Here is a 20,766-nt window from a genome sequence, read left to right on the forward strand (position 1 = left end):
AACTTGTCCTTCTCTATTAATGTTTAATAAGAATAGTAGAGTTGGAATTAGAGCAAGCGCATGTTCCCTTTTTAAATTTTTTTTTTTATTATGTTAATCACCACACATTACATCATTAGTTTTCTTTTAAGTGGATTACTACTTCCTTCCTCCTTAAGTAATTAAATAGCCTGATTTTTCTAGACTCTTGCTTTCTTCCCTTCGTTCTTTTTCTTGCCCATCTCATTATCTTGTAATTAATTTGTATTTTTTAGATCCCCCCTCCGCAGATAGTAGAAAGGGAAAGAAGGTAGAACTTAGGGATTACTTGACTTTCATTCACTTATTTATTAAACTATGTCTGCCACTGGCGGAAGTATCTGTGTACTGCCTTTGTATATATTAATGACACATTAAGCTACATATATTCAGTTTCTCTTTCAGTCCAAAAACATATAGAATTAATTTTTTTTCTACTTGTATTTGGAGCAGGATAGTTTTAATAGTTCAGAAACTCAGAGGCTTGTCTCATTTGTTCTAGCTGTATACCACGTTTTTTGCTGTTAAGTCTTTCTTCAGTATACCCCCTTGACTCTCACTGGCAGTCATCCTTTTTTTAAACAATTTTTTTAAGATTTTTTATTTATTTATTTGACGGAGAGAGAAGAGAGAGAGGGAGCCCAAGCAGGGGGTGCGGGGGGCTGAGGGAGAAGCAGGCTCCCCACTGCACAGGGAGCCCAACGCGGGGCTCCATCCCAGGACCCTGGGATCATGACCTGAGCCGAAGGCTGACGCCCAACGACTGAGCCACCCAGGCGCCCCAGAGCATTCCTGTGCTCTTGCCCTGTCCTTTCCCATCACCCGGCAAGCTCCTTTAAGCACGTTCAGAGGTCCTTTCCTCCAGTTACTCCATGACACCTCTTTCCCTTCTGGGCTTCCCCAGCATCATATGTAAGCCTCTAAGGTGACTCTACAGTACTGTTTGCAACTCACTTGGCTGAGAGCTTTGTAAGATGGACTCTTTTCTCTCTCCATGCTTTGCACAGAGCACTTAAATGATGGAATGGAGAGGGAAGAGGAAACTGGAGTTTGAATGTCTCATGTGCCCAGGAACTGCTTCGTTCTTTTGGGAACAGTTGAATGTATTCTGTTACCACAGCCATTTGCGAGGCCATGTTATTGTCTCCATGTTACAGTTCAGGAACCTGAGGTTGATTTGCCCAGTGATGTCCAGGCAGTGGTCCAGCCAGGATGTGGATCAGGCGTGGTTTGATTGCAGTCTCTGGGGCTTTCCTTTTACCTCGCGGATGGTGTGAGTGAGTGACGATGGGCAGTCGAACAAGGCCGCGGAAAGAACATGTGCCTGGACAGCAGGCGGCTCTGGGTTTGAGTTCTGACTTGCCATTTAACCAACTCTCGGCGAGTTCCACGATCTCTAGAAATCTCCGTGGCCCCTTTTTAAAAACGTGGCTGATAACATTACCTATTTCAGGGGATTGCTGGGAGAATTAGATAAAATCCCGAGGGAAGAGGGTTTTGTGTCGGATAGCACTGTCTACAGCTGTAAGCAAAACAAAGACCAACGAAGGTTCAAGCGAAGAGATTTTAAACAGCTTCACACAGTAATAAGTCTGGACATAGTCTTCAGGGACCGAAGTTCCTTCTTCTCCTGGTCGCAGGGCATCTGTCGTATCAAAAGCTGGAGGAGGCGAGGAGGGTGGACTACAGGATGGCTCACTGTTCTCCTAACCACAGTCCCGCCCTTGCTCCAGCTGGGAGAGAGACGGGATGGTGTCGAGGGGCGGGGGGGGGGGGGGGCGATCAGACCCATAATCGGTCTTCAGCCCTTGCTCCAGCTGCGAGAGAGACGGGATGGTGTCGAGGGCCGGGGGGGGGGGCGACCAGACCCATAATTGGTCTTCAGCCCTTGCTCCAGCTGGGAGAGAGACGGGATGGTGTCGAGGGGCGGGGGGGGCGACCAGACCCATAATCGGTCTTCAGCCCTTGCTCCAGCTGCGAGAGAGACGGGAGGGTGTCGAGGGGCGGGGGGGGCGACCAGACCCATAATCGGTCTTCAGCCCTTGCTCCAGCTGGGAGAGAGACGGGATGGTGTCGAGGGCCGGGGGGGGGGGGGGGCGATCAGACCCATAATCGGTCTTCAGCTCTTACCTTCCCGAGGGAGGGGCACGCTGCTCCCTCCCTAAGATTAGAGACGCACCTTCCGCAGCAGCGGTCCTGCCTCTGCTGTGTGATCTGACCTGGCCCTGGAAACAGTCACAAGGTGTGTCCATCGCTCCCCCGGGCTGAAGCAGGAGCAAGCAAGCATGGTGCGTTGTTCTCGTGCCTCCTGGTGAGGGCCAAGAGTCGATCCCTTATGTCCTTATTGTCGAATTATTTAGGTGCTACATCTTGCAAAATGGCTTTTCATTTTCTTATCTCACTGGCTTAAGGATGCTTACAAAAAACTGCCGCAGCTCCTGACTGCCCTCCCCCACCTCACCCCCCCCCCCCTTTACACCCGCCAACACACCAAACAACAAAAGTCAGGTAGACAGTTACCTCTAGACAGACAGCAGCAAAACCTTATAATGTCATTGGAGTCCCCTCTGACGGTTTGATGGCTCCTGCTCTTTTCTGTGAAGGACCAAAAGCTCCGGCTTCGAGGGCCCAAAGTCAATGGTACTCTTAAAGCCACTCCTGCTCCTCTGGTATCTCATTGGGACTTGCCCTGCCACCTTCATCAGACTCAAAACAGCAGGATCTTCTTTAGTTCTGCCTCCTGCCGCCCAGCTTCCTGGTGTTGGAATTTTTCAGTTGTTAGACCTCCTTCCACCCGCTCACTCTCTTGGTTTTGGGCTGATTGGGGAGAAAAGGGAAACTGAACCGTGGAGCTCTTGCCGCTTTGCCAGTGATGAGGGGTTATGTTCCTCAAGTCCTCATTTGGGTCCTAGAGTGGAATTTGCTATAGAAGCGGTGGTATGAAGGACGTTTGGGTTATATACTATCATTAGTTCTATAGCTCATTTACAGTATGGAGACTGACATGAGCTCTAACTGCCATTATCCGTTATTCCTATTCAGAAATAGTCTGTGATTTCCAACCAGTTTGAAAGCAAACACTTGGAACAGTGTGTAACATGAGTTGAATGGCCTATGTTTGAGCTTCACCTTTCTGCATGTTGGTAGAAGGCTGTAGTAACACTTGTCCAAAGTGAAAGAGCAGGAGAAGCTAAGGAAATGGATAACTCGTAGACTGGTTAATTAGTCCCTGTGTAAGAAAAAGCAAAGGGCACAGAAAATCTGAGTCTTGGATGCAGAATGTGCTAGATTCTTTCCTGTGTATACTTCGTACAGTTTTTTCTTTTTAGTATTTGTATTTTGAAGGTTCAGTTATTTTTCCATTAGAGCATCACTCAGCTTAGAGATATATATGTAAAGAATAGTGTCCGATTATTGCATGACTCGGATTGAGTTTCATGCTTTGGCTCAACTATGTTTTACAAATTGATGTTAATGCCAGATTTTCTACAACTTAGATTCACTGAATGGTTTTTAGTTATTCAGAAGCCACTGATAATTTTGTAAAATAATAATAAACATAATGATGGTGATCAAGTTCAGCTTCCAAATATTGAGAGGCATATATGCTTTACTGTGAAAACTTTTAGAAACTGTTTTGAGGTAGAATGAACAAAAGGCAGAAGATATGTTGAGAAGCAGATGTTGTATGACTAAAGTACCCAGCTGTGTACTAACAAAATGAATCTCATGCCAATTAGTTAACAATTCTTTGGCAGTCAGAGACATATGTAAAGCAGTAAGCACAGCATGGGGAAATAAAAAAAAAATTAAAAGCATTTTCTAAGCTTAAAACATTGGCAGTGTCTAGTCTACCATCTGTGTTACTGAAAAGTTGATTTTGTTGTGGGTAAGTCATACCAAGGTCACTTCCAAAAAAAAAAAAAAAATTGGTTAACCCGTAGAGTCTTCATTCTCAAATTAGCATCACGTGTCTTGGCACTTTGAATTAGTGAAAAATGTTATATCATTAAAGTAAATTTCACTTGGGTGCATATAAATCTAAATAATTTTATATTGGCACTTCTGTATGTCTGTTATGAAACAGTTTTTTTGTTTGTTTTGTTCTTGTTCAGTTCTTGTTTGAATTTTTTCAGGTCAAATCTATCAGTTATTTTAAAATTTTCTATCAAAATGCTTCTCGGCCCAATTTAGATGTATAACCATTTAAATACAAAGGAAAGCGCCACTGACCCTTCCTGTCATGGTCTTCGGGTAAGAAAGGGCAGGGTTTTCTCATCTTAAAAGTCCTCCTCCTTTGACTGAATAGATGGTAGTCTGTAGGATGGCCTACTTAAGCTAAAAGTTCACTCTTTAGTACTTAAAATAATCTTCTTCCATTTTCTCTTACAGGACCAAAAATTGAAAATTTATACTCATAGATTATTTCTATATACTACATCAGCTCTTTGTAATTAGTTTCTTTTGGCTCAGCAATTTTCTTCCTCAGTAATTAGAGATGTTGCAAACCACAACATGGGATTTTTCTTAGAAGTAAAATGAAATACCTTAAAACTTTATAGAAATCAAGGCTGATATAATTTGTCTGAAGCGAAAACAAAAAGTATAATCAAACATTTATTAATGTGTGGGTGTGGTGAAATTAGGCTGCACAAAAATTAATAAGCTTTGGTATTCATATTCTTATATTAATGGTGTGCAATAACTTGAAAACATATTTTTCTTTGATTCAAGAACTAAATGAAGATAGTTCTTCTAATACTATGGGTCCGGAAGGAGATTCTTTCATTAAACCATTAAAGTTTCTTTATATAGAACTTATTTTTTTAAAAGACTTATTTATTTTAGAGAGAGAGAGAGTGGGGGTGGGGAGAGGGAGAGAGAGTCTTAAGCAGACTTTTCACTGAGCGCAGAGCTCAATGCAGGGCTTGATCTCATGACCCTGAGATCATGACCTGAGCCAAAACCAAGATTAGATGCTTAACTGACTGAGCCACCCAGGAGCCCCAATATGTAACTTATTTTTAAACTAAAAGCTAGGATTCTGAGGGCCTTGGCAGCCCACATAATTTATAATATTGTTCTGGTTATGATATCTACAAAAACTTTTGCTCATTGGCTGGTCTTGTTTTTGCCTATATAGCTTTGCTTTTGATTGGAGTTGAAATGTTTTATGCACAGAATGTGGTAACGTTTGCCTTGTTGAGTACTGAGAGAGAAACTTTGTTTTGGTTAAACATCATTCTGGTAGTACCCTATGAAGCTGAAATTGGAAATGGACAGAGAAGGCTGCATGCAGTCAAAGGAGTGAATTATAAAAAGAAAAAGGAAAGAGGGGGAAAATAGTGGTCATTATTGGCATTTAGAGATTTATTACAGGGTCTTTGAGATACTCCATTAATTCATACAGTATCTTTGTGAACTGGGGTCTTACAGAGAACTATAGAAAGAAAGCTTCTGGGGTGCCTGGGTGGCTCAGTCAGTTAAGTGTATGCCTTCAGCTCAGGTCGTGATCCCAGTGTCCTGGGATCGAGCCCTGTGTCAGGCTCCCTTGCTCATTGGGGAGTCTCCTTCTCCCTCTGCCCCTCCCCCTGCTCGTGCTCACTCTTGCACGCTCTCCCTCTCTCTCTCAAATAAATAAATCTTAGAAAAACATATATAAAAAAAAGCTTCTTATAATTGTTACTGTCTCTATAATTTATTTCTCAAAATGAACAAAACAAACGTTAAGTTTCAGTAACAATATATTTACTTGATTAAAAACAATTTTTAAATTATCATTAAAGAGAAATTTTCATATTTAAAATTTGTCATGTCAGTTGTACTCTTTTAATTTCAAAAAAGATAAAAATTATATCATCATTAAAATAATTTGAGTTTTCCTAAAATTCTGTAGTTACTTATTTTTTAAAGAAGAGTTTTATTTGTTAAAGATTTATTTATTTATTTTAGAGAGAGAGAGTGTGTGTGCACAGGAGTGGGAGGAGCAAAGGGGGAGGGAGAGAGAATCTCAAGCAGACTCCCGAGCCTGACATGGGGCTCGATCTCACTACCCTGAGATCATGACCTCACCCGAACCAAGAGTCAGACACTTAACCGACTGTTGCCCCTAAAGAAGAGTTTTAATAATATTTGTTGAAAACCTGTTTATAACTATCACCATTACATTACATTAAATCCTTTTAATTTTTATCCCAGTAATTTCAAATTTTCCGTATCACAAGGATGGGGATAGAAGGAAGTTTTATATAAGGACTCAGTTTTGTTAAGCAAATGAAGAGTATGAATAGCATTTATTTTTTTTATTTTTTGGCTGGGTACAGTATACTTTATTTATTTTTTTATTTTTAAAGATTTTATTTATTTATTTGAGAGAGAGAGAGAATGAGAGAGCACATGAGAAGGGGGAGGGTCAGAGGGAGAAGCAGACTCCCTGCCGAGCAGGGAGCCTGATGTGGGACTCGATCCCGGGACTCCAGGATCACGACCTGAGCCGAAGGCAGTCGCTTAACCAACTGAGCCACCCAGGCGCCCCCAGTATACTTTATTGATGGTACATGACAAGGTAGGACTCCCCAAGCCCCTCCCCTTCTTTAGGAATCTGGGATAGAAACTGGAAACTGTGGAGGTCAGGGGATTCTCAGTTAGGGGGTGAGTTGGGGCAAGAACTCCCCAGCATCTGACAGCCTCTCTCTTCCTCTTGCTCTTGCTGGGGCTGGTGTTCCAGGGGGGGCTCTTACTCCTTGGAGGCCATGTGGACCATAATGTCCACTACTTGGTTGCTGTAGCCAAATTCATTTTCATACCAGGGAATGAGCTTGAAAAAGTGGTCATTGAGGGCAATGCCGGCCCTGGCACTGAAAGTGGAAGAGTGGGTGTCACTGTTAAAATTGCAAGAGACAACCTGGTCCTCAGTGTAGTCCAGGACGCCCTTGACGGGGCCCTCCAGCGCCTCTTTCACCACCTTCTTAATGTCATTGTATTTGGCAGCTTTCTCTAGGCAGATCCATGCCTGACACATTGCAGGTGGGGACACAGAAGGCCATACCAGTGAGCTTTCTCTTCAGCTCAGGGATGACCTTTCCTACAGCCTTGGTGGCACCAGTAGAAGCAGGGATGATGTTCTGGGCAGCCTCTTGATCATCATGCCACAGCTTCCCAGAGGGACTGTCCACTGTCTTCTGGGTGGCAGTGATAGCATGGAGTCATAAGTCTTGAGTCCCTCCATGATGCAAAGTTGTCAAGGATGACCTTGGCCAGAGGGGTCAAGCAGTTGGTGGTGCAGGAGGCATTACTGACAGTCTTGAGGGAGTTGCCATACTTCTCATGGTTCATGCCCATCACAAACATGGTGGCATCAGGAGGGGCAGAGATGATGACCCTCTTGGCCCCACCCTTCAAGTGAGCCCCAGCCTTCTCCATGGTGGTGAAGACCCCAGTGGACTCTGCAATATACTCAGTACCAGCATCACCCCATTTGTTGTTGGCCGGACATCACTCCTGGAAGATGGAGATGGGTTTTCCATCGAAGAAAAACCAAATTTCCCTTTCTCAGCCTTGACTGTGCCATTGAATTTGCCATGGGTGGAATCATCCTGGAACATGTAGACCATGTAGTTGAGGTCAATGAAGGGCTCATTGATGGTGACAGTATCCACTTTGCCAGAGTTAAAAGCAGCCCTGGTGACCAGGCACTCAAAATGGCCAAATCCATTTGCTCCAAACTCCACTGTCGTGTCTTGGGGACTCGGCTGGCACTGCACCAGAAGATGCAACTGTGTGTTGAATGTGGAGGAGGAGAGAGCCAGCATTTAATTTATTAATGTGCTCATACTATGTATATCAATGACTGGTGTGACTTTTGGGATGTTTCTTCATTTTGTGGGTCTTCGTTTTCTCACCTGGAAAATAAATGGCATCATATATTATATGAGCTCTAAACTTTGTATTTAGGAGACAGTAGATTTTTTATTCAGTCCAAATCCGATAGCAAGGTGTTCAAGGCCTTTCATAGCTAGAAATCTTTAGTTATATTTTAATTTACTTTCACAAATCCTGTTGTAGTATTCACCATTCTCTAGACTTACAGATTGGGCCGGAAGCAGAAATGTAGTATGCTTAGCTAATCTCCATGCTTATCCCTATTTACAGTTCTTCCTGTATTTCCTATCCTGGTCAGTGGGATTACTGTTAACCTTGTCATCCTATGTAGCAGGCTCAGTGCTAAGTGCTTTACATGCATTCTTTTCTAATTCAGCCTCATGACAACCCTATGATATGTCGGCACTGTTATTACCTCCATTTTACAGAGGAAACGGAAACCCGTAGAGATGAAGTCATTGCCCAGCATACACAGCTGAAATGAGTCGAAGCCAAACCTCTCACCCAGGAGTGTTTTCAAAGCATATGCAAGCCTTAATTTCTAGGTGATATTGCCTTCTCTCTATGCAGCTCCCAAGTCCTGTTGATTCTACCTCGTAAATAAGACTTGAGAGCCTTTCCTCATCTGTCCTTCCCTTGCCCTTACTTTAATTTAGATTCTTCATCCTCATCATCCAGACTATTGTGTGAGTCTCCCGTTTGGTCTTCCTGTACCTCTTCTCTCCTTGTCTAACATAGGAGTAGATGATTCAGATCATTTAATGCTTTCCTTACTACCTATAGGTTAAACTATAAGATTCTCAACATTTGTAGTCTGTCCCCAGTTTATATTACCTGCTCACTTTCATCTTGTATTATACTGTAGACTCCTTGAGTCTGGGGGCTAATATCTTTGTATTCCTTGCAATATTGTGGACATAACTGCTTAGAGAATGGTTGCTGACTTAATGAGGTAGACCTAGGCAGGTTCTTAGCTTGGCAATTCAGAAAATACTTTGCTAGAATTAAAATGAATTACTCTCTGTAGTAGCTATACTACGGTTATTTTAGTATATTAATAATTCACACATTATTATTTTCATGTAGTAATAATTCATATAGTCCTCCAGTAATATTAATTTGAATTAATCAGATTTCAAGTTATTACCTACAGTTGTTCTGAGTTCCTGTAGAATTCTTTTTTCCAGAAGGGAATTAACAGAATTGAGACATAACAAAAGCTTACACATTAGGTTTTGGACATTTATTGTGGTACAGAATAAAAATTAACAGTCATTGACTTCTTAGTAGAAATTTGATTGAGTCAAAAATTTATGTTATTTACTTTGTGTAAGTAAGTCTGTAATCAGGATCTTTTACGGTATTCAAAATGTACCAATGATTCATGAACCACCCCTAGAGATAATGCAGATAACTGGTGTAATCCTATACTTGGTTTTGTTTTAATTTGCAACACGTCTTTTTAAGTCTTTTTAAATCTAAACTTTTGGCAGATACATTGAAACATGGTAAAAGTTATTGGCTGCCAGTTGTGACATTTTTTTTAATAGAAATGTTTACATCATAAAAAGTTTCTTAACAGATGTATAGGTGGGTAAGTTTTCATGATAGATAAAATATTTAAAATAGGCTTCATTTAATATCTCCATAAGTGTCAATAACTGTATTTTTTGTGTGTTTATTCATGGCTTTTAAAAATCGAGGTATAGGGCACCTGGGTGGCTCAGTTGGTTAAGCGACTGCCTTCAGCTCAGGTCATGATCCTGGAGTCCCGGGATCAAGTCCCGCATCGGGCTCCCTGCTCGGCAGGGAGTCTGCTTCTCCCTCTGACCCTCCTCCCTCTCATGCTCTCTGTCTCTCATTCTCTCTGTCTCAAATAAATAAATAAAATCTTTAAAAAATAATCAAGGTATAATTCACAAACAGTAAAATTTACCCTTTTACAGTGTGCAATTCAGTGGCTGTTAGTATATCCACAGAGCTGTATAGCCATCACCTATCTATAATTCCAGGAGATTTTTTTTACCACCCCACAAAGAAACCAATGCCCATTAGCAGGCACTTCCTTTCATGTCTCTGGCCAGCCCCGTCCCTATTGATTTGCCTATTCTGGACATTTCATATGGATTTACACAATATGTGGCCTTTTGTGTCTGGGTTTCTTTCACTTAGCATGTTTCCAAGGTTTATCAATGTCGTAGCATGTATTAGTTCTTCATTCCTTTTTATAGTGGAATCCTGCTCCATTGTATGGCTTTACCACATTGTGGTCATCCATTCATCAGTTGATGGACATTGGGAGTTTCCACTTTTTGACTATTACAAATAATGTCATTATGAACATTTGTACACAAGTTTTTATGTGAATATAGGTTCTCTTTCTCTTGGATATAATCCTAGCAGCAGAACTGCTGAGTAATGTGGTAAGTCTGTATTTAGCCATTTGAGAACATGCTAGACTGTTTTCCAAAGTGGCTGCAGTATCTTGCATTCCCACCAGCGGTGTAGTGTATGAGGAGTCCAGTTCTTCCATATCCTCACCAACACTTGGTATTATATGTCTTTTTGATGATAGCCATTCTAGTGGGGGAGAAATGATCTAAGATAAGTGAGTTTCCTTATAACATAGTATTAAATTAATGAAGGCAATAATTATTTTCCAGTTTGCAGAAAACTAACTCAATTTACATTTTCTTCTATAATTATTAAATAATTGAAACCTATTAATTATACCAGCTCCAGATACATAAAATTAAGTGTTCTTTAAAAAGTTGCCCATGGGCGCCTGGGTGGCTCAGTTGGTTAAGCGACTGCCTTCGGCTCAGGTCGTGATCCTGGAGTCCCGGGATCGAGTCCCGCATCAGGCTCCCTGCTCGGCAGGGAGTCTGCTTCTCCCTCTCCCACTCCCTGTTTGTGTTCCCTCTCTCGCTGTGTCTTTCTCTGTCAAATAAATAAATAAAATCTTTAAAAAAAAAGATAAATTAAAAAAAATAAAAAGTTGCCCATGTAAATGTTTCATAAATGTTTCTGGTACTCCATCACCTAAATACATGTGAGAACTACTATTTTTATACACTTAAGGCATAAGTGCTTAAGCTCACAGAACACTTGCTTTTTCTTTCATTGTTCATGTTGATTGTGAAAGAACAATTCTTTTGTCAATATATTCACATTGATTCAAATAGGATTAGAAGTGTAATTGAAAATAGCATTTTAAGTCTTTCCTTTTAAAAATATGCAAATGTTGCATTTTAGTAGGTTCACATAAATGGGTAAGGCAACTTTAATGAAAGGAAAATAAGCTATAATAAGAAATGTCTTGTGCTAGTTTTGGTAGTATTCACTGTATTTTAAGTAGACAAATACTAGTAAAGAATGAGCAAATAGGGGCGCCTGGGTGGCTCAGTTGGTTAAGCAACTGCCTTCGGCTCAGGTCAGGATCCTGGAGTCCCTGGATCGAGTCCCGCATCGGGCTCCCTGCTCAGCGAGGAGCCTGCTTCTCCCTCTAACCCTCCCCCCGTCATGTACTCTCTCTCTCTCATTCTCTCTCTCTCTCAAATAAATAAATAAAATCTTAAAAAAAAAAAAGAATGAGCAAATAATGCTTTTAATCATTTTCTTCAATTGGACCGAGATAGAGCCAAGAAGCTTCTTTAAAGGCAGTTAGTGAGAGAGAAGGCAATTAGAGTACTTTGAATGGTTCTCTGTGCTAAAAGTCATACTTGGGCTTTTTGTTGATTTGGTTTTTTGGGGGTTTTTTTGGGGGGGGAGCATATACAGCTAATTTGACTAATTTTCTCAAATATTTTTTGAGGATGTATGTAAGAATAAGGATTAAGTTTTAATATTAGAATAGGCCTTGTGCATGGGGTAACATGATTACTGTAGTAAAGATCCTTTCTTTACCCAAGCTGCTGATTGGGAGTTAAGTAGACCTCAATCCATGCCTCTCCTTTAATAGTACTAATCACCAGTGTTCCTAAGGTTGTAAGAGCATAATTGTCGGTATTCTCTTACATAATGGGTAGGAAAAGTTGTTTTAATTGATAAATAATCTGTGTGTGGTAGTACATCTATATTCTTTTCCTTATTTGTTAGTAGGTATGATGTCCTGCAAACTAATCTTATAGCCCTTAGGTTACTAAGACATGTCTGCTCGGAATAATAGTGATATTTCTTCATATAGATAAACCTCGTTTCTTTGAAAGTAATGATTTACAGGGTGTCTGGTTGGCTCAGTTGGTTAAGCGACTGCCTTTGGCTCAGGTCATGATCTCAGGGTCCTGGGATTGAGCCCCGTGTCAGGCTCCCTGCTCAGCAGGGAGTCTGCTTCACCCTCTCCCTCTGCCCTTCCCCCTGCTCCTGCGCACACTCTCTCTCTCTCAAATAAATACATAAAATCTTCAAAAAAATAAAGTAATGGTTTATGGTATTATCCAAATGCATTAAGAAGTTTTCTTTTTTTCATTAAGTAATCTCTGTGCTCAACATGGGGCTCAAACTCACAACCCCAAGGTCAAGAGTCACATGCTCTACTGACTGAGCCAGCCAGGCGCCCCAATCCAAATGCATTTTTTTAATGTTACATTAGTTGCTTAAAAGAAAAGAACATTTGCAGGGGCAGATGGCAATAATGTGACATACTGGATGGTAAAGGATCCGTGCTAACATAGGTGCCTAGGCCAAATAAAATAGATAAGGAGGAGCTGATCATGCTTGAGGATGAGAGTGACATCACAGTGGTATGGCAGAGGAGGCGTGAGTCCTGAGTTTCCCTCATTCAGGCTCATATTAGGGCCGGTAATGAATTCTTTGTAAGTGTTGTATTACATTTGGGGTGTGTGTGTAGGCTTCCATCCTCAAGTCGTACAATGTTAAGAAAAGACAAGATAACCTGTCTAGAAGATTCGGGGGTTGGAGCTACATGTTTCGTCATTGTAACATTTTAGGGTTATAATTTCTAAACAGTTGGAAGGATTTCCATCCAGAATAACTTGGAAATTCTGGGGAGATTCTCTGCAAATATATTATTTCTTTCAGTCAGTTCAGTTAATATCTGTACTCAATTTGCTGATTGTTTTTTAGAAGAAAAATGTATCTGCATAAGTGAAATTGGTTTGGCCTTTGTATTTAGGCAGGCTCTTCTTAAATTTTGTTATCAGGATTAGGTCAGTCTATAGAATGAGCTGATTAACTTTATATAAGGATTATGTATTATTTTAGGCTTTAACTTCTAAAAATGAACTCATCCTGGGCGCCTGGGTGGCTCAGTTGGTTAAGCGACTGCCTTCGGCTCAGGTCATGATCCTGGAGTCCCGGGATCGAGTCCCACATCGGGCTCCCTGCTCAGTGGGGGGTCTGCTTCTCCCTCTGATCTTCTTCTCGCTTGTGCTCTCTGTCTCTCATTCTCTCTCTCTCAAATAAATAAATAAAATCTTTAAAAAAAATAAAAAAAAATAAAAATGAACTCATCCTAAATGACTTTGAGGGCATATAGATAAGTGACTGTTTTTTCCAGTCTCTGGCTTTGAGTCTCTTCAGATAGTCTTTGTCTTCTTGAAATACTTTTTGTAACGTATGTTTTCCTAGAGCCAAAACTCTGTAGATTTTTAAATCTTTAAAATAAATTTGTATACAGTATTATAGACTTTTTTTCTAAAGATTTTATTTATTTGTTTGACAGAGAGAGCACAAGCAGGGGGAGCGGCAGGCAGAGGGAGAGAGGGAAGTAGGCGCTCCCCGCTGAGCAGGGAGCTGAATGGGACTCCATCCCAGGACCCTGGGATCATGACCCAGCCGAAGGCAGACACTCAACTGACTGAGCCACCAGGCGTCCCAGTATTATAGACTTAAAAAAAAATTCCCATATATGCAGTTATATCACTCTTTCATTTATGATGTTCCATAAGGCTCACTTTTTGATACCAGTCTTCCTGAAAGTGTCATGATGAAGATCACTACAAGAACAATGTTTAACTTGAAAATCCTCCTAAATATTGTTTCCTCTGTATAGTGGGATTGTGGGTAGTTTTAATTCTGTAACATTTTCTTCTCTATTTTGGTTCATTTTCTACAGAGAAAATAAACACGTAGTAGAAATAAACGTGATCTTAACTGCCAGGGCAGTGGGTCTGTACACAGTAGTTTTTCCTCTCTGCCCATCCCCCATTGTCAGTCCCCAGACTGGTTAAGCAGAAATGAGGATGGGTGCATAATGAATGTTTCTTCATGATTGCTTTCTTAGCTCACAACAGGGATTCTGAAGTATTCCATTTCATAAAGTAGCCAATTACAGACATACTGAAATCATCATTTTTTTGCTCCTGGAAGGATGGTCTTTGCTTACAGAGAGGAGAGAGAGATCACAGTGTCTTTCTTTCCTGAGCAGAAGTGTAAACTGTTGACTTCTCTTTCTCCTGCAAAGAGAGGACCCTGCTTACTTCTCCCAACTTCCCCTTTCAGGAAGAGGGAGGAATAAGAGAGGAGGTAAACTGAGTATAGTTAGTACTGACTGCAATAATGTGTCAATCCCGGAGATCTGGTGTGCAATTTTTAGGTAGTCAAAGTATGTAGCCATAAGGGATTCTATCTGGGAATTAAAGTGCAGTGAAGTCATTTGGCATTAGTTCATTTTGGAGTTTTGAGACAATTGACTGGCTTATTGCAAAATTTTAATTTGAAATCTGTTTTGAGGATTGATGACCTCTCCGAAAGATCTCTCGTAACTATTCCATTAGGACATGAGATTTAGCCAAGTGTTGATGTGTTAATTATACTGGATTAGCTTCTGTGCATACACATACACACGCACTGAAATCTCATTGTCCTCTAAAAATGTTATTTTTTAATGATTTGACCTCTTTTTATATACTGTTAAGAGACATTAGGATGCAAATGCGGTACTGTGAGTTTTACCTCAACAATAAAGGTATTCTCTTTTTTCTTTAATCTTTAAGAGTATACCAAAGCCTTTTGCAGTGACTTCTGATACAGGACAATCTCTTAGAAGTACTGCTTTAATATTTTATAGTGACAAGGAGAGTCACAAACACTGTAGTTATGTATTTTTTTCCTCTGTTGATTTAAGTAGGATTATACAACCTCTAGGGTGATGTGCCAATTCAGCAAAATGGCACAGACCAAAAAGTAAGGAGGTTAATGTAAGATGAGGGAGAAACAAAAAAAAATAGGACAAAAGAAAATGCAAGATGAGAAAAATTCAGTGAGGAAGTTTTACTCAGGTACAGGAAGAGTTTTTTTCCTCACTACCCCCAAAGAATATAGCAGGAATTTTTACTTTGATTATTCATTATTAAGCAAATAAAAGTAGTGGCCAGAATGGATTCAGGAACCCATAGCAAATCTAATAGAGAAAAAGAGAAGAAAATGAATTTACAAATCTAAAGAGGAATACCAGGGGAGGCGCCTGGGTGGCTCAGTCAGTTAAATGTCTGACCCTTGATTTCAGCTCAGGTCATGATCTCAGGGTTGTGAGACTGAGCCCTGTGTTGGGCTCCATGCTGGGTGTGGAGCCTGCTTAAGATTCTCTCTTTCCCTCCACTCTGGAAAACAGTATGGAGCTTCCTCAAAAAGTTAAAAATAGAGCTACCCTACAACCCAGCAATTGCACTACTAGGTATTTACCCAAAGGATACAAATATAGTGATCCAAAGGGGCACCTGCACCCGAATGTTTATAGCAGTAATATCCACAATTAGCCAAACTATGGAAAGAGCCCAGATGTCCCTCGACAGATGAATGGATAAAGAAGATGTGGTAAATGTGGTAAACGATAAAAATCAACTCCTCTATGAAATTCCCTTAGCTGGCTTCCATTGTTCGCAAGGTAAGTTACCTTCTTCTTTCTTCAAATCGTGTGTGACTTCTGCCTGCCTCTCCAGGCCTGTGGCCTTACTCCTTTGCTTCCTGCACTCTAGCCAGACCGATTTTTCTGTTCGTCTCACACACACTGTCCTCTTTCATTCCAGGACTTTTGTACATCCTACTTGTTTTGCCTGGAATGCTGTTAACGCTTGTTTTGAGCAGTTAATTTCTTTGTATCTTTAGGTTTTAATTCAAAATTTCATGTCCATGGGGAAACTCTCCCTTAATCTTTACAGACTTGGTTTAGGTATTTATGTCATATGTTTTCATAGTTCTATACCTATATATCTATCTATAGATATATCTGTGCCTTCTCATCATATACTTAATGTGTTAACAATGATTGTGATTATCTGTGTCTCTTTTCCCCCAACGAGACTGTAGTCTCTTCGAGGGTAGTGTTGATGGCTGTTTGGCACATTTGGAACTCTAGTGCCTAGTACATAGATGGGTACTTAATAAATACTTGCTGGATGAGTAAATACCTGTATGGTCAAATAACTTTTCCATTTCTTTCATTATGAGAATTACCCATTTTGTCCAAACAAAACAAAACAAAACTAAACGGGTTTATGGACACGTTCTTCCAAGCTTTTCAGGAAATCATTTTCTATATTAAACTGTTTCATAGTATACCTATATACATATGGAAAGCTATTCAGTTCATTCTGTGCCAATATCAAATTTGACCGACCCGCGTAAATAAAAAGAACCTTAGCCACTTTAACCCTTACTACTAAGATCTGTTCTTTGCTCACAACACTTCTGACACCAAATGTGGTTTTTCCACGTCAAGTACTTCTCCAATTCTCTGCAGATACCAGATGGGAATTCTACAATTTAATTCAATTCTGACACTGGTTAAGGGTTCAGGCCCACATGACTGCCCCCTACTTTAGGCACCGATCACATGTAGTGGGTCCCCAGGTTACCCACACTTCAGCCTGACCTGGCTACAATTGGGGGTTCTTAACCCACTTCTCAGCTTCTGTAGTTTTTGTTATATCATGGCTTATAGAACTCCTTGAAAGGCTTTACATGTAATTACTGGTTTATTATAAAGGATACTATAAAGGATACAAATGAACATCCAGATGAAGAGGTATGAGAGATCTGGGAGTCCCAAGTATGGGAGCTTCCTTCCGCATGGAGTTTGGGATATACTACCCTGCTGATACATGGATATGTTCACCAACCTCGAAATCCTCCAAACCCCATCACTTGGGGTTTTGTGAAGTCTCCATTATGTAGGCATGATGGATTGAATCATTGGCTGTTGGTGGTTGAACTCTGTCTCCAGGACAGACATCAGGGTTAGGGCTGATAGTATCAACCCTCTAGTCATATAGTTGGTTCCCCTGCTAACCAGCCCCCATTCTGTAGCTATCAAGGAGACCATGGCAGTCATTTAATTAACATGAACTCAGATATGGTTGAAAGGGGTCTTATTATGAATAACAGAAGATGTTCCTGTCACCCTTACCACTTAAAAAATTCCAAGGATTTAGGAGCTTTGTGCCAAGAACTGGAGGAAGACCAACAAAATATGTATATTTTAATTGAGGTACAATTGACATATAATGTACACAACATATTGATTTGAAATTTGTATACATTGCAAAATGATCACAATAAGTCTGATATCACTGTACATAATTACAGAATTTGTATGTGTGTGATGAGAACTTTAAGATTTACTCTTAGCAACTTTCAGATATGCAATACAGTATTATTAACTATAGTCACCATGCCGCACATTACATCCTCATGACTTCTTTATTTTATAACTGGAAGTTTGTACCTTTTGACCCCCTTCATCCATTTTGCCCACCTCCTTGCCCCCCTTGCCTCTGGCAACCACCAGCCTGTTCTCTGTGTCTATGAGTTCAGTTTGTTTCTTTGCTTAGATTTGACATGTAAGTGAGATTATATGGTTTTTGTCTTTCTCTGATTTCTTTTTCTTTTTTTTCTTTTTTTATTATTTTTTAAAGATTTTGTTTATTTATTTGACAGAGAGAGACACAGTGAGAGAGGGAACACAAGCAGGAGGAGTGGGAGAGGGAGAAGCAGGCCTCCCACAGAGCAGGGAGCCCGATCCGAGGCTCGATCCCAGGACCCTGGGATCATGACCTGAGCTGAAGGCAGACGCTTAACGACTGAGCCACCCAGGCGCCCCTCTCTGATTTATTTTTCTTAGCATAATGCCCTCAAGGTCCATCCATGTTGTAACAAATGGCAAGATTTCCTTCTTTTAATGGCTGAATAATATTCTATTGTGTAAATATACCACATTCCCTTCATCCATTCATCCACTGATGGACGCTTAAAGTTGCTTTCATGCCTTGAAAATGTGTATTTCTTTTTTTTTAAGATTTTATTTAGTTAGTTATTTGAGAGAGAGATCACAAGTGGGGGGAGGAGCAGAGGGAGAGGGACAAGCCAACTCTTCCTGAGTGCAAAGCGTGACGTGGGGCTCAATCTCATGACCCTGAGATCATGACCTCAGCCAAAATCAAGAGTCAGATACTTAACCAAATAAGCCACCCAGGCACCCTAAAAATATGTGTTTCTTATACCACAATATCCCAGACCCAAACTGAAAACAACCCACGTGTCCATCAGTGGTTGAATGGATTATAAAAAGTGGTGTAACTATCTAGGGGATATACCACTATTCAGGAATACAAGGGAATGATCCAGTGAGACATGCAACAGTGTAAGTAAATCTCATAATTATTATATTGAATGGAAGATGCCAGACTCTAAAGTCTTAAACTGTTAAGAGTCCATTTATATAAAATTCTAAAAACTGCTCACTTACAGTGACCGAGAATAGCAGATCAGTGCTTGCCGAGGGACTGAAAAGGAGTGTGAGAAACTTTTGGGGGTCAAAGAAATCTGCTTCTTGATTGTGACAGTAGTTTCATAGATACATACATCTGTCAAAACTCTTTGAATTGTACACTTGAAATGGATGCAACTTATATATGTATGTCTGTATTGTACGTATCATGATATATTGTACGTTTCTAGGTTTCTCTCTTCTACCATATCCTGTTTGTCAGCACATCCTATTGACTGTACTTTCAGAAAATATCCAGAATTCAATGACCTTTTGTTATTCCAGTGCTACTCCTCTAGTCCAAGCCTCCAGGATCTTTTGTTTAGATAATTGTTGTAGACTTTCAACTGGTCTTGAGATGCTACACCTGCCTTCGGTATATCAGTAGCTAGAGTCATCATGTTGAAGCCTAGGTCTGGTCACGTCACTGTCCTGCTCAATACCTTGTATGATATTCTTTTTACTTAGAGTAAGTCCATCTTACTGGAGTTCTTACCGTGACCTTATAGGAACTTAAAGATCTGGCTTCCTGATACCTCTCTGACCTCATCTCCTGCTTTTCTCCACCTCATGCATTCCAACTGTATTACCTTCCTTGCCTTTCCTTGAGCATTCCAGACTTTGACCTTGCCTTCCCTGTAATATTTTCCTCTAGACATCTATGTGGCTATTCCCTGACTACTGTATTTAAGTCACTGCCAGCCCCCAACACTACCACCTACTTCTCTGCTTTATTTTTCTCTGTAGCACTTATTCCCAGCTTACGTACTTTGCTTCACTTATTGCTGATTTCTTTTGTTTATTGTCTTTCTTTTTTCCCTGTCTAGGGTGTAAGCTCACTGAGTGCTGGGAATTTTGTACCTCCTCCCACACCAGCTATTTTCATATAGTAGGCACTCCACACATGTTTGTGGAATGAATGAAATGCTTTTACTTGCACTACGTACAAATCAAGTTCACAGTGAAGCTCACTGAACAGATGAAAAGTGGGATATGCTTCTGAAGCAAGTTACTGTAAAGTTTCTGTTCTTTACATTTTTCGGTAGATATTCTTCACCTAAAATATGGAATTTTAAGGAATTGTTCAATTAGGGAATTAATTTGATATGTAGTATTTTCTGTTTCCTTGTTTGTAAAAGGAGGTAGGTAGACTGATGCCTAAAATCCCTTTTTGTTTTCAAAGTCTGTGACCCTTTTAACCTGAACCCTTGTGGTTTGGGGCTGCTGAGAAACTACCTTTTAGTTTCTCTCTATAAAGAGAGATTAGTGCCTTTATTTCGTTCAGTCTTTATTCCTTTTTAAAAATCCCTATAGCTCTGTTTGGCAAGGAAGTGGTTAATACTAGGAGCAGGGTGGCAATTCAAGGGACCAGAGCTTATCTCAGCAGCTGGGCTGGGAGGGAAAGAAACCTTTCAAATGACTAAGAATGGCCAAGATGTAATCTGAGTAGGAATCTGGACATACTTTTCTTTTGTCTACTGATTGAGGAATTTAATGGGGGTTATGCCCCAGAATTTAGTTTCAAATTATGAATGTAAGTCAGGAGAGAAAGTAGAATTTGATACATTACATTTTATAGATAGCAAGGACTTTGTCCTGTATACAGATGGATTAAAAAATTTTTTAAAGGCATAAAAAAAGAAAGAACAGCAGAAGACACAGCTCTTATTCCTTTGGGCCCTATCTTAAAAAGAAGGATGTACTTGAAAGAGTGCTTTTACTGAAAAGTGATGAGTAATACAAAAGATACAGTAAATTGTTTTCATGATCTAGAATGCAGTTCTTCTTTTTTTTTTTTTTTTACTAGTAGCAAGAATTACTATCAAACTCCACCCATTGGGCCAGAGATCCTGTGGTGTTAGTGAAAGACTTGCCCCTCCTGCAGCATACTACCTACACTTGTGAGTTCTTCAGCCCCAGTGGCTAAAAATGCAGTTCTTTTTATAGTCTTTAATTTCAAGGTAGTACTGATCGTTGGGTTACAGATGTTTTAAGTTTCACCTACCCTTGCTTTTAGGATGTAACTAGTTTTATGGGCTTATATCAGTTCTTGTTTCACTAATTTGGGGAAGTATAAAATGCTGCTATCATTGATGGGTTTTGGTTAATGTACCCATCACTTTTTAGGAATATGTTTCATA

The 20,766-nt window shown here is 40.3% G+C and overlaps 2 pseudogenes; both read right to left on the bottom strand.

The window, feature by feature from the left end:
* Window positions 1–6,754: 6,754 nt before the first annotated feature.
* On the bottom strand, window positions 6,755–7,829 carry LOC135363711 (glyceraldehyde-3-phosphate dehydrogenase-like; annotated as a pseudogene).
* Window positions 7,830–20,427: 12,598 nt separating this feature from the next.
* On the bottom strand, window positions 20,428–20,561 carry LOC135363715 (small nucleolar RNA SNORA62/SNORA6 family; annotated as a pseudogene).
* Between the last annotated feature and the right edge of the window lie 205 nt (window positions 20,562–20,766).

Source organism: Mirounga angustirostris, unplaced genomic scaffold, assembly GCF_029215605.1.
Source record: "Mirounga angustirostris isolate CCGP_5_RB_7025 unplaced genomic scaffold, mMirAng1.0.hap1 SCAF_2, whole genome shotgun sequence".
NCBI classification, from domain to species: Eukaryota; Metazoa; Chordata; class Mammalia; order Carnivora; family Phocidae; genus Mirounga; species Mirounga angustirostris.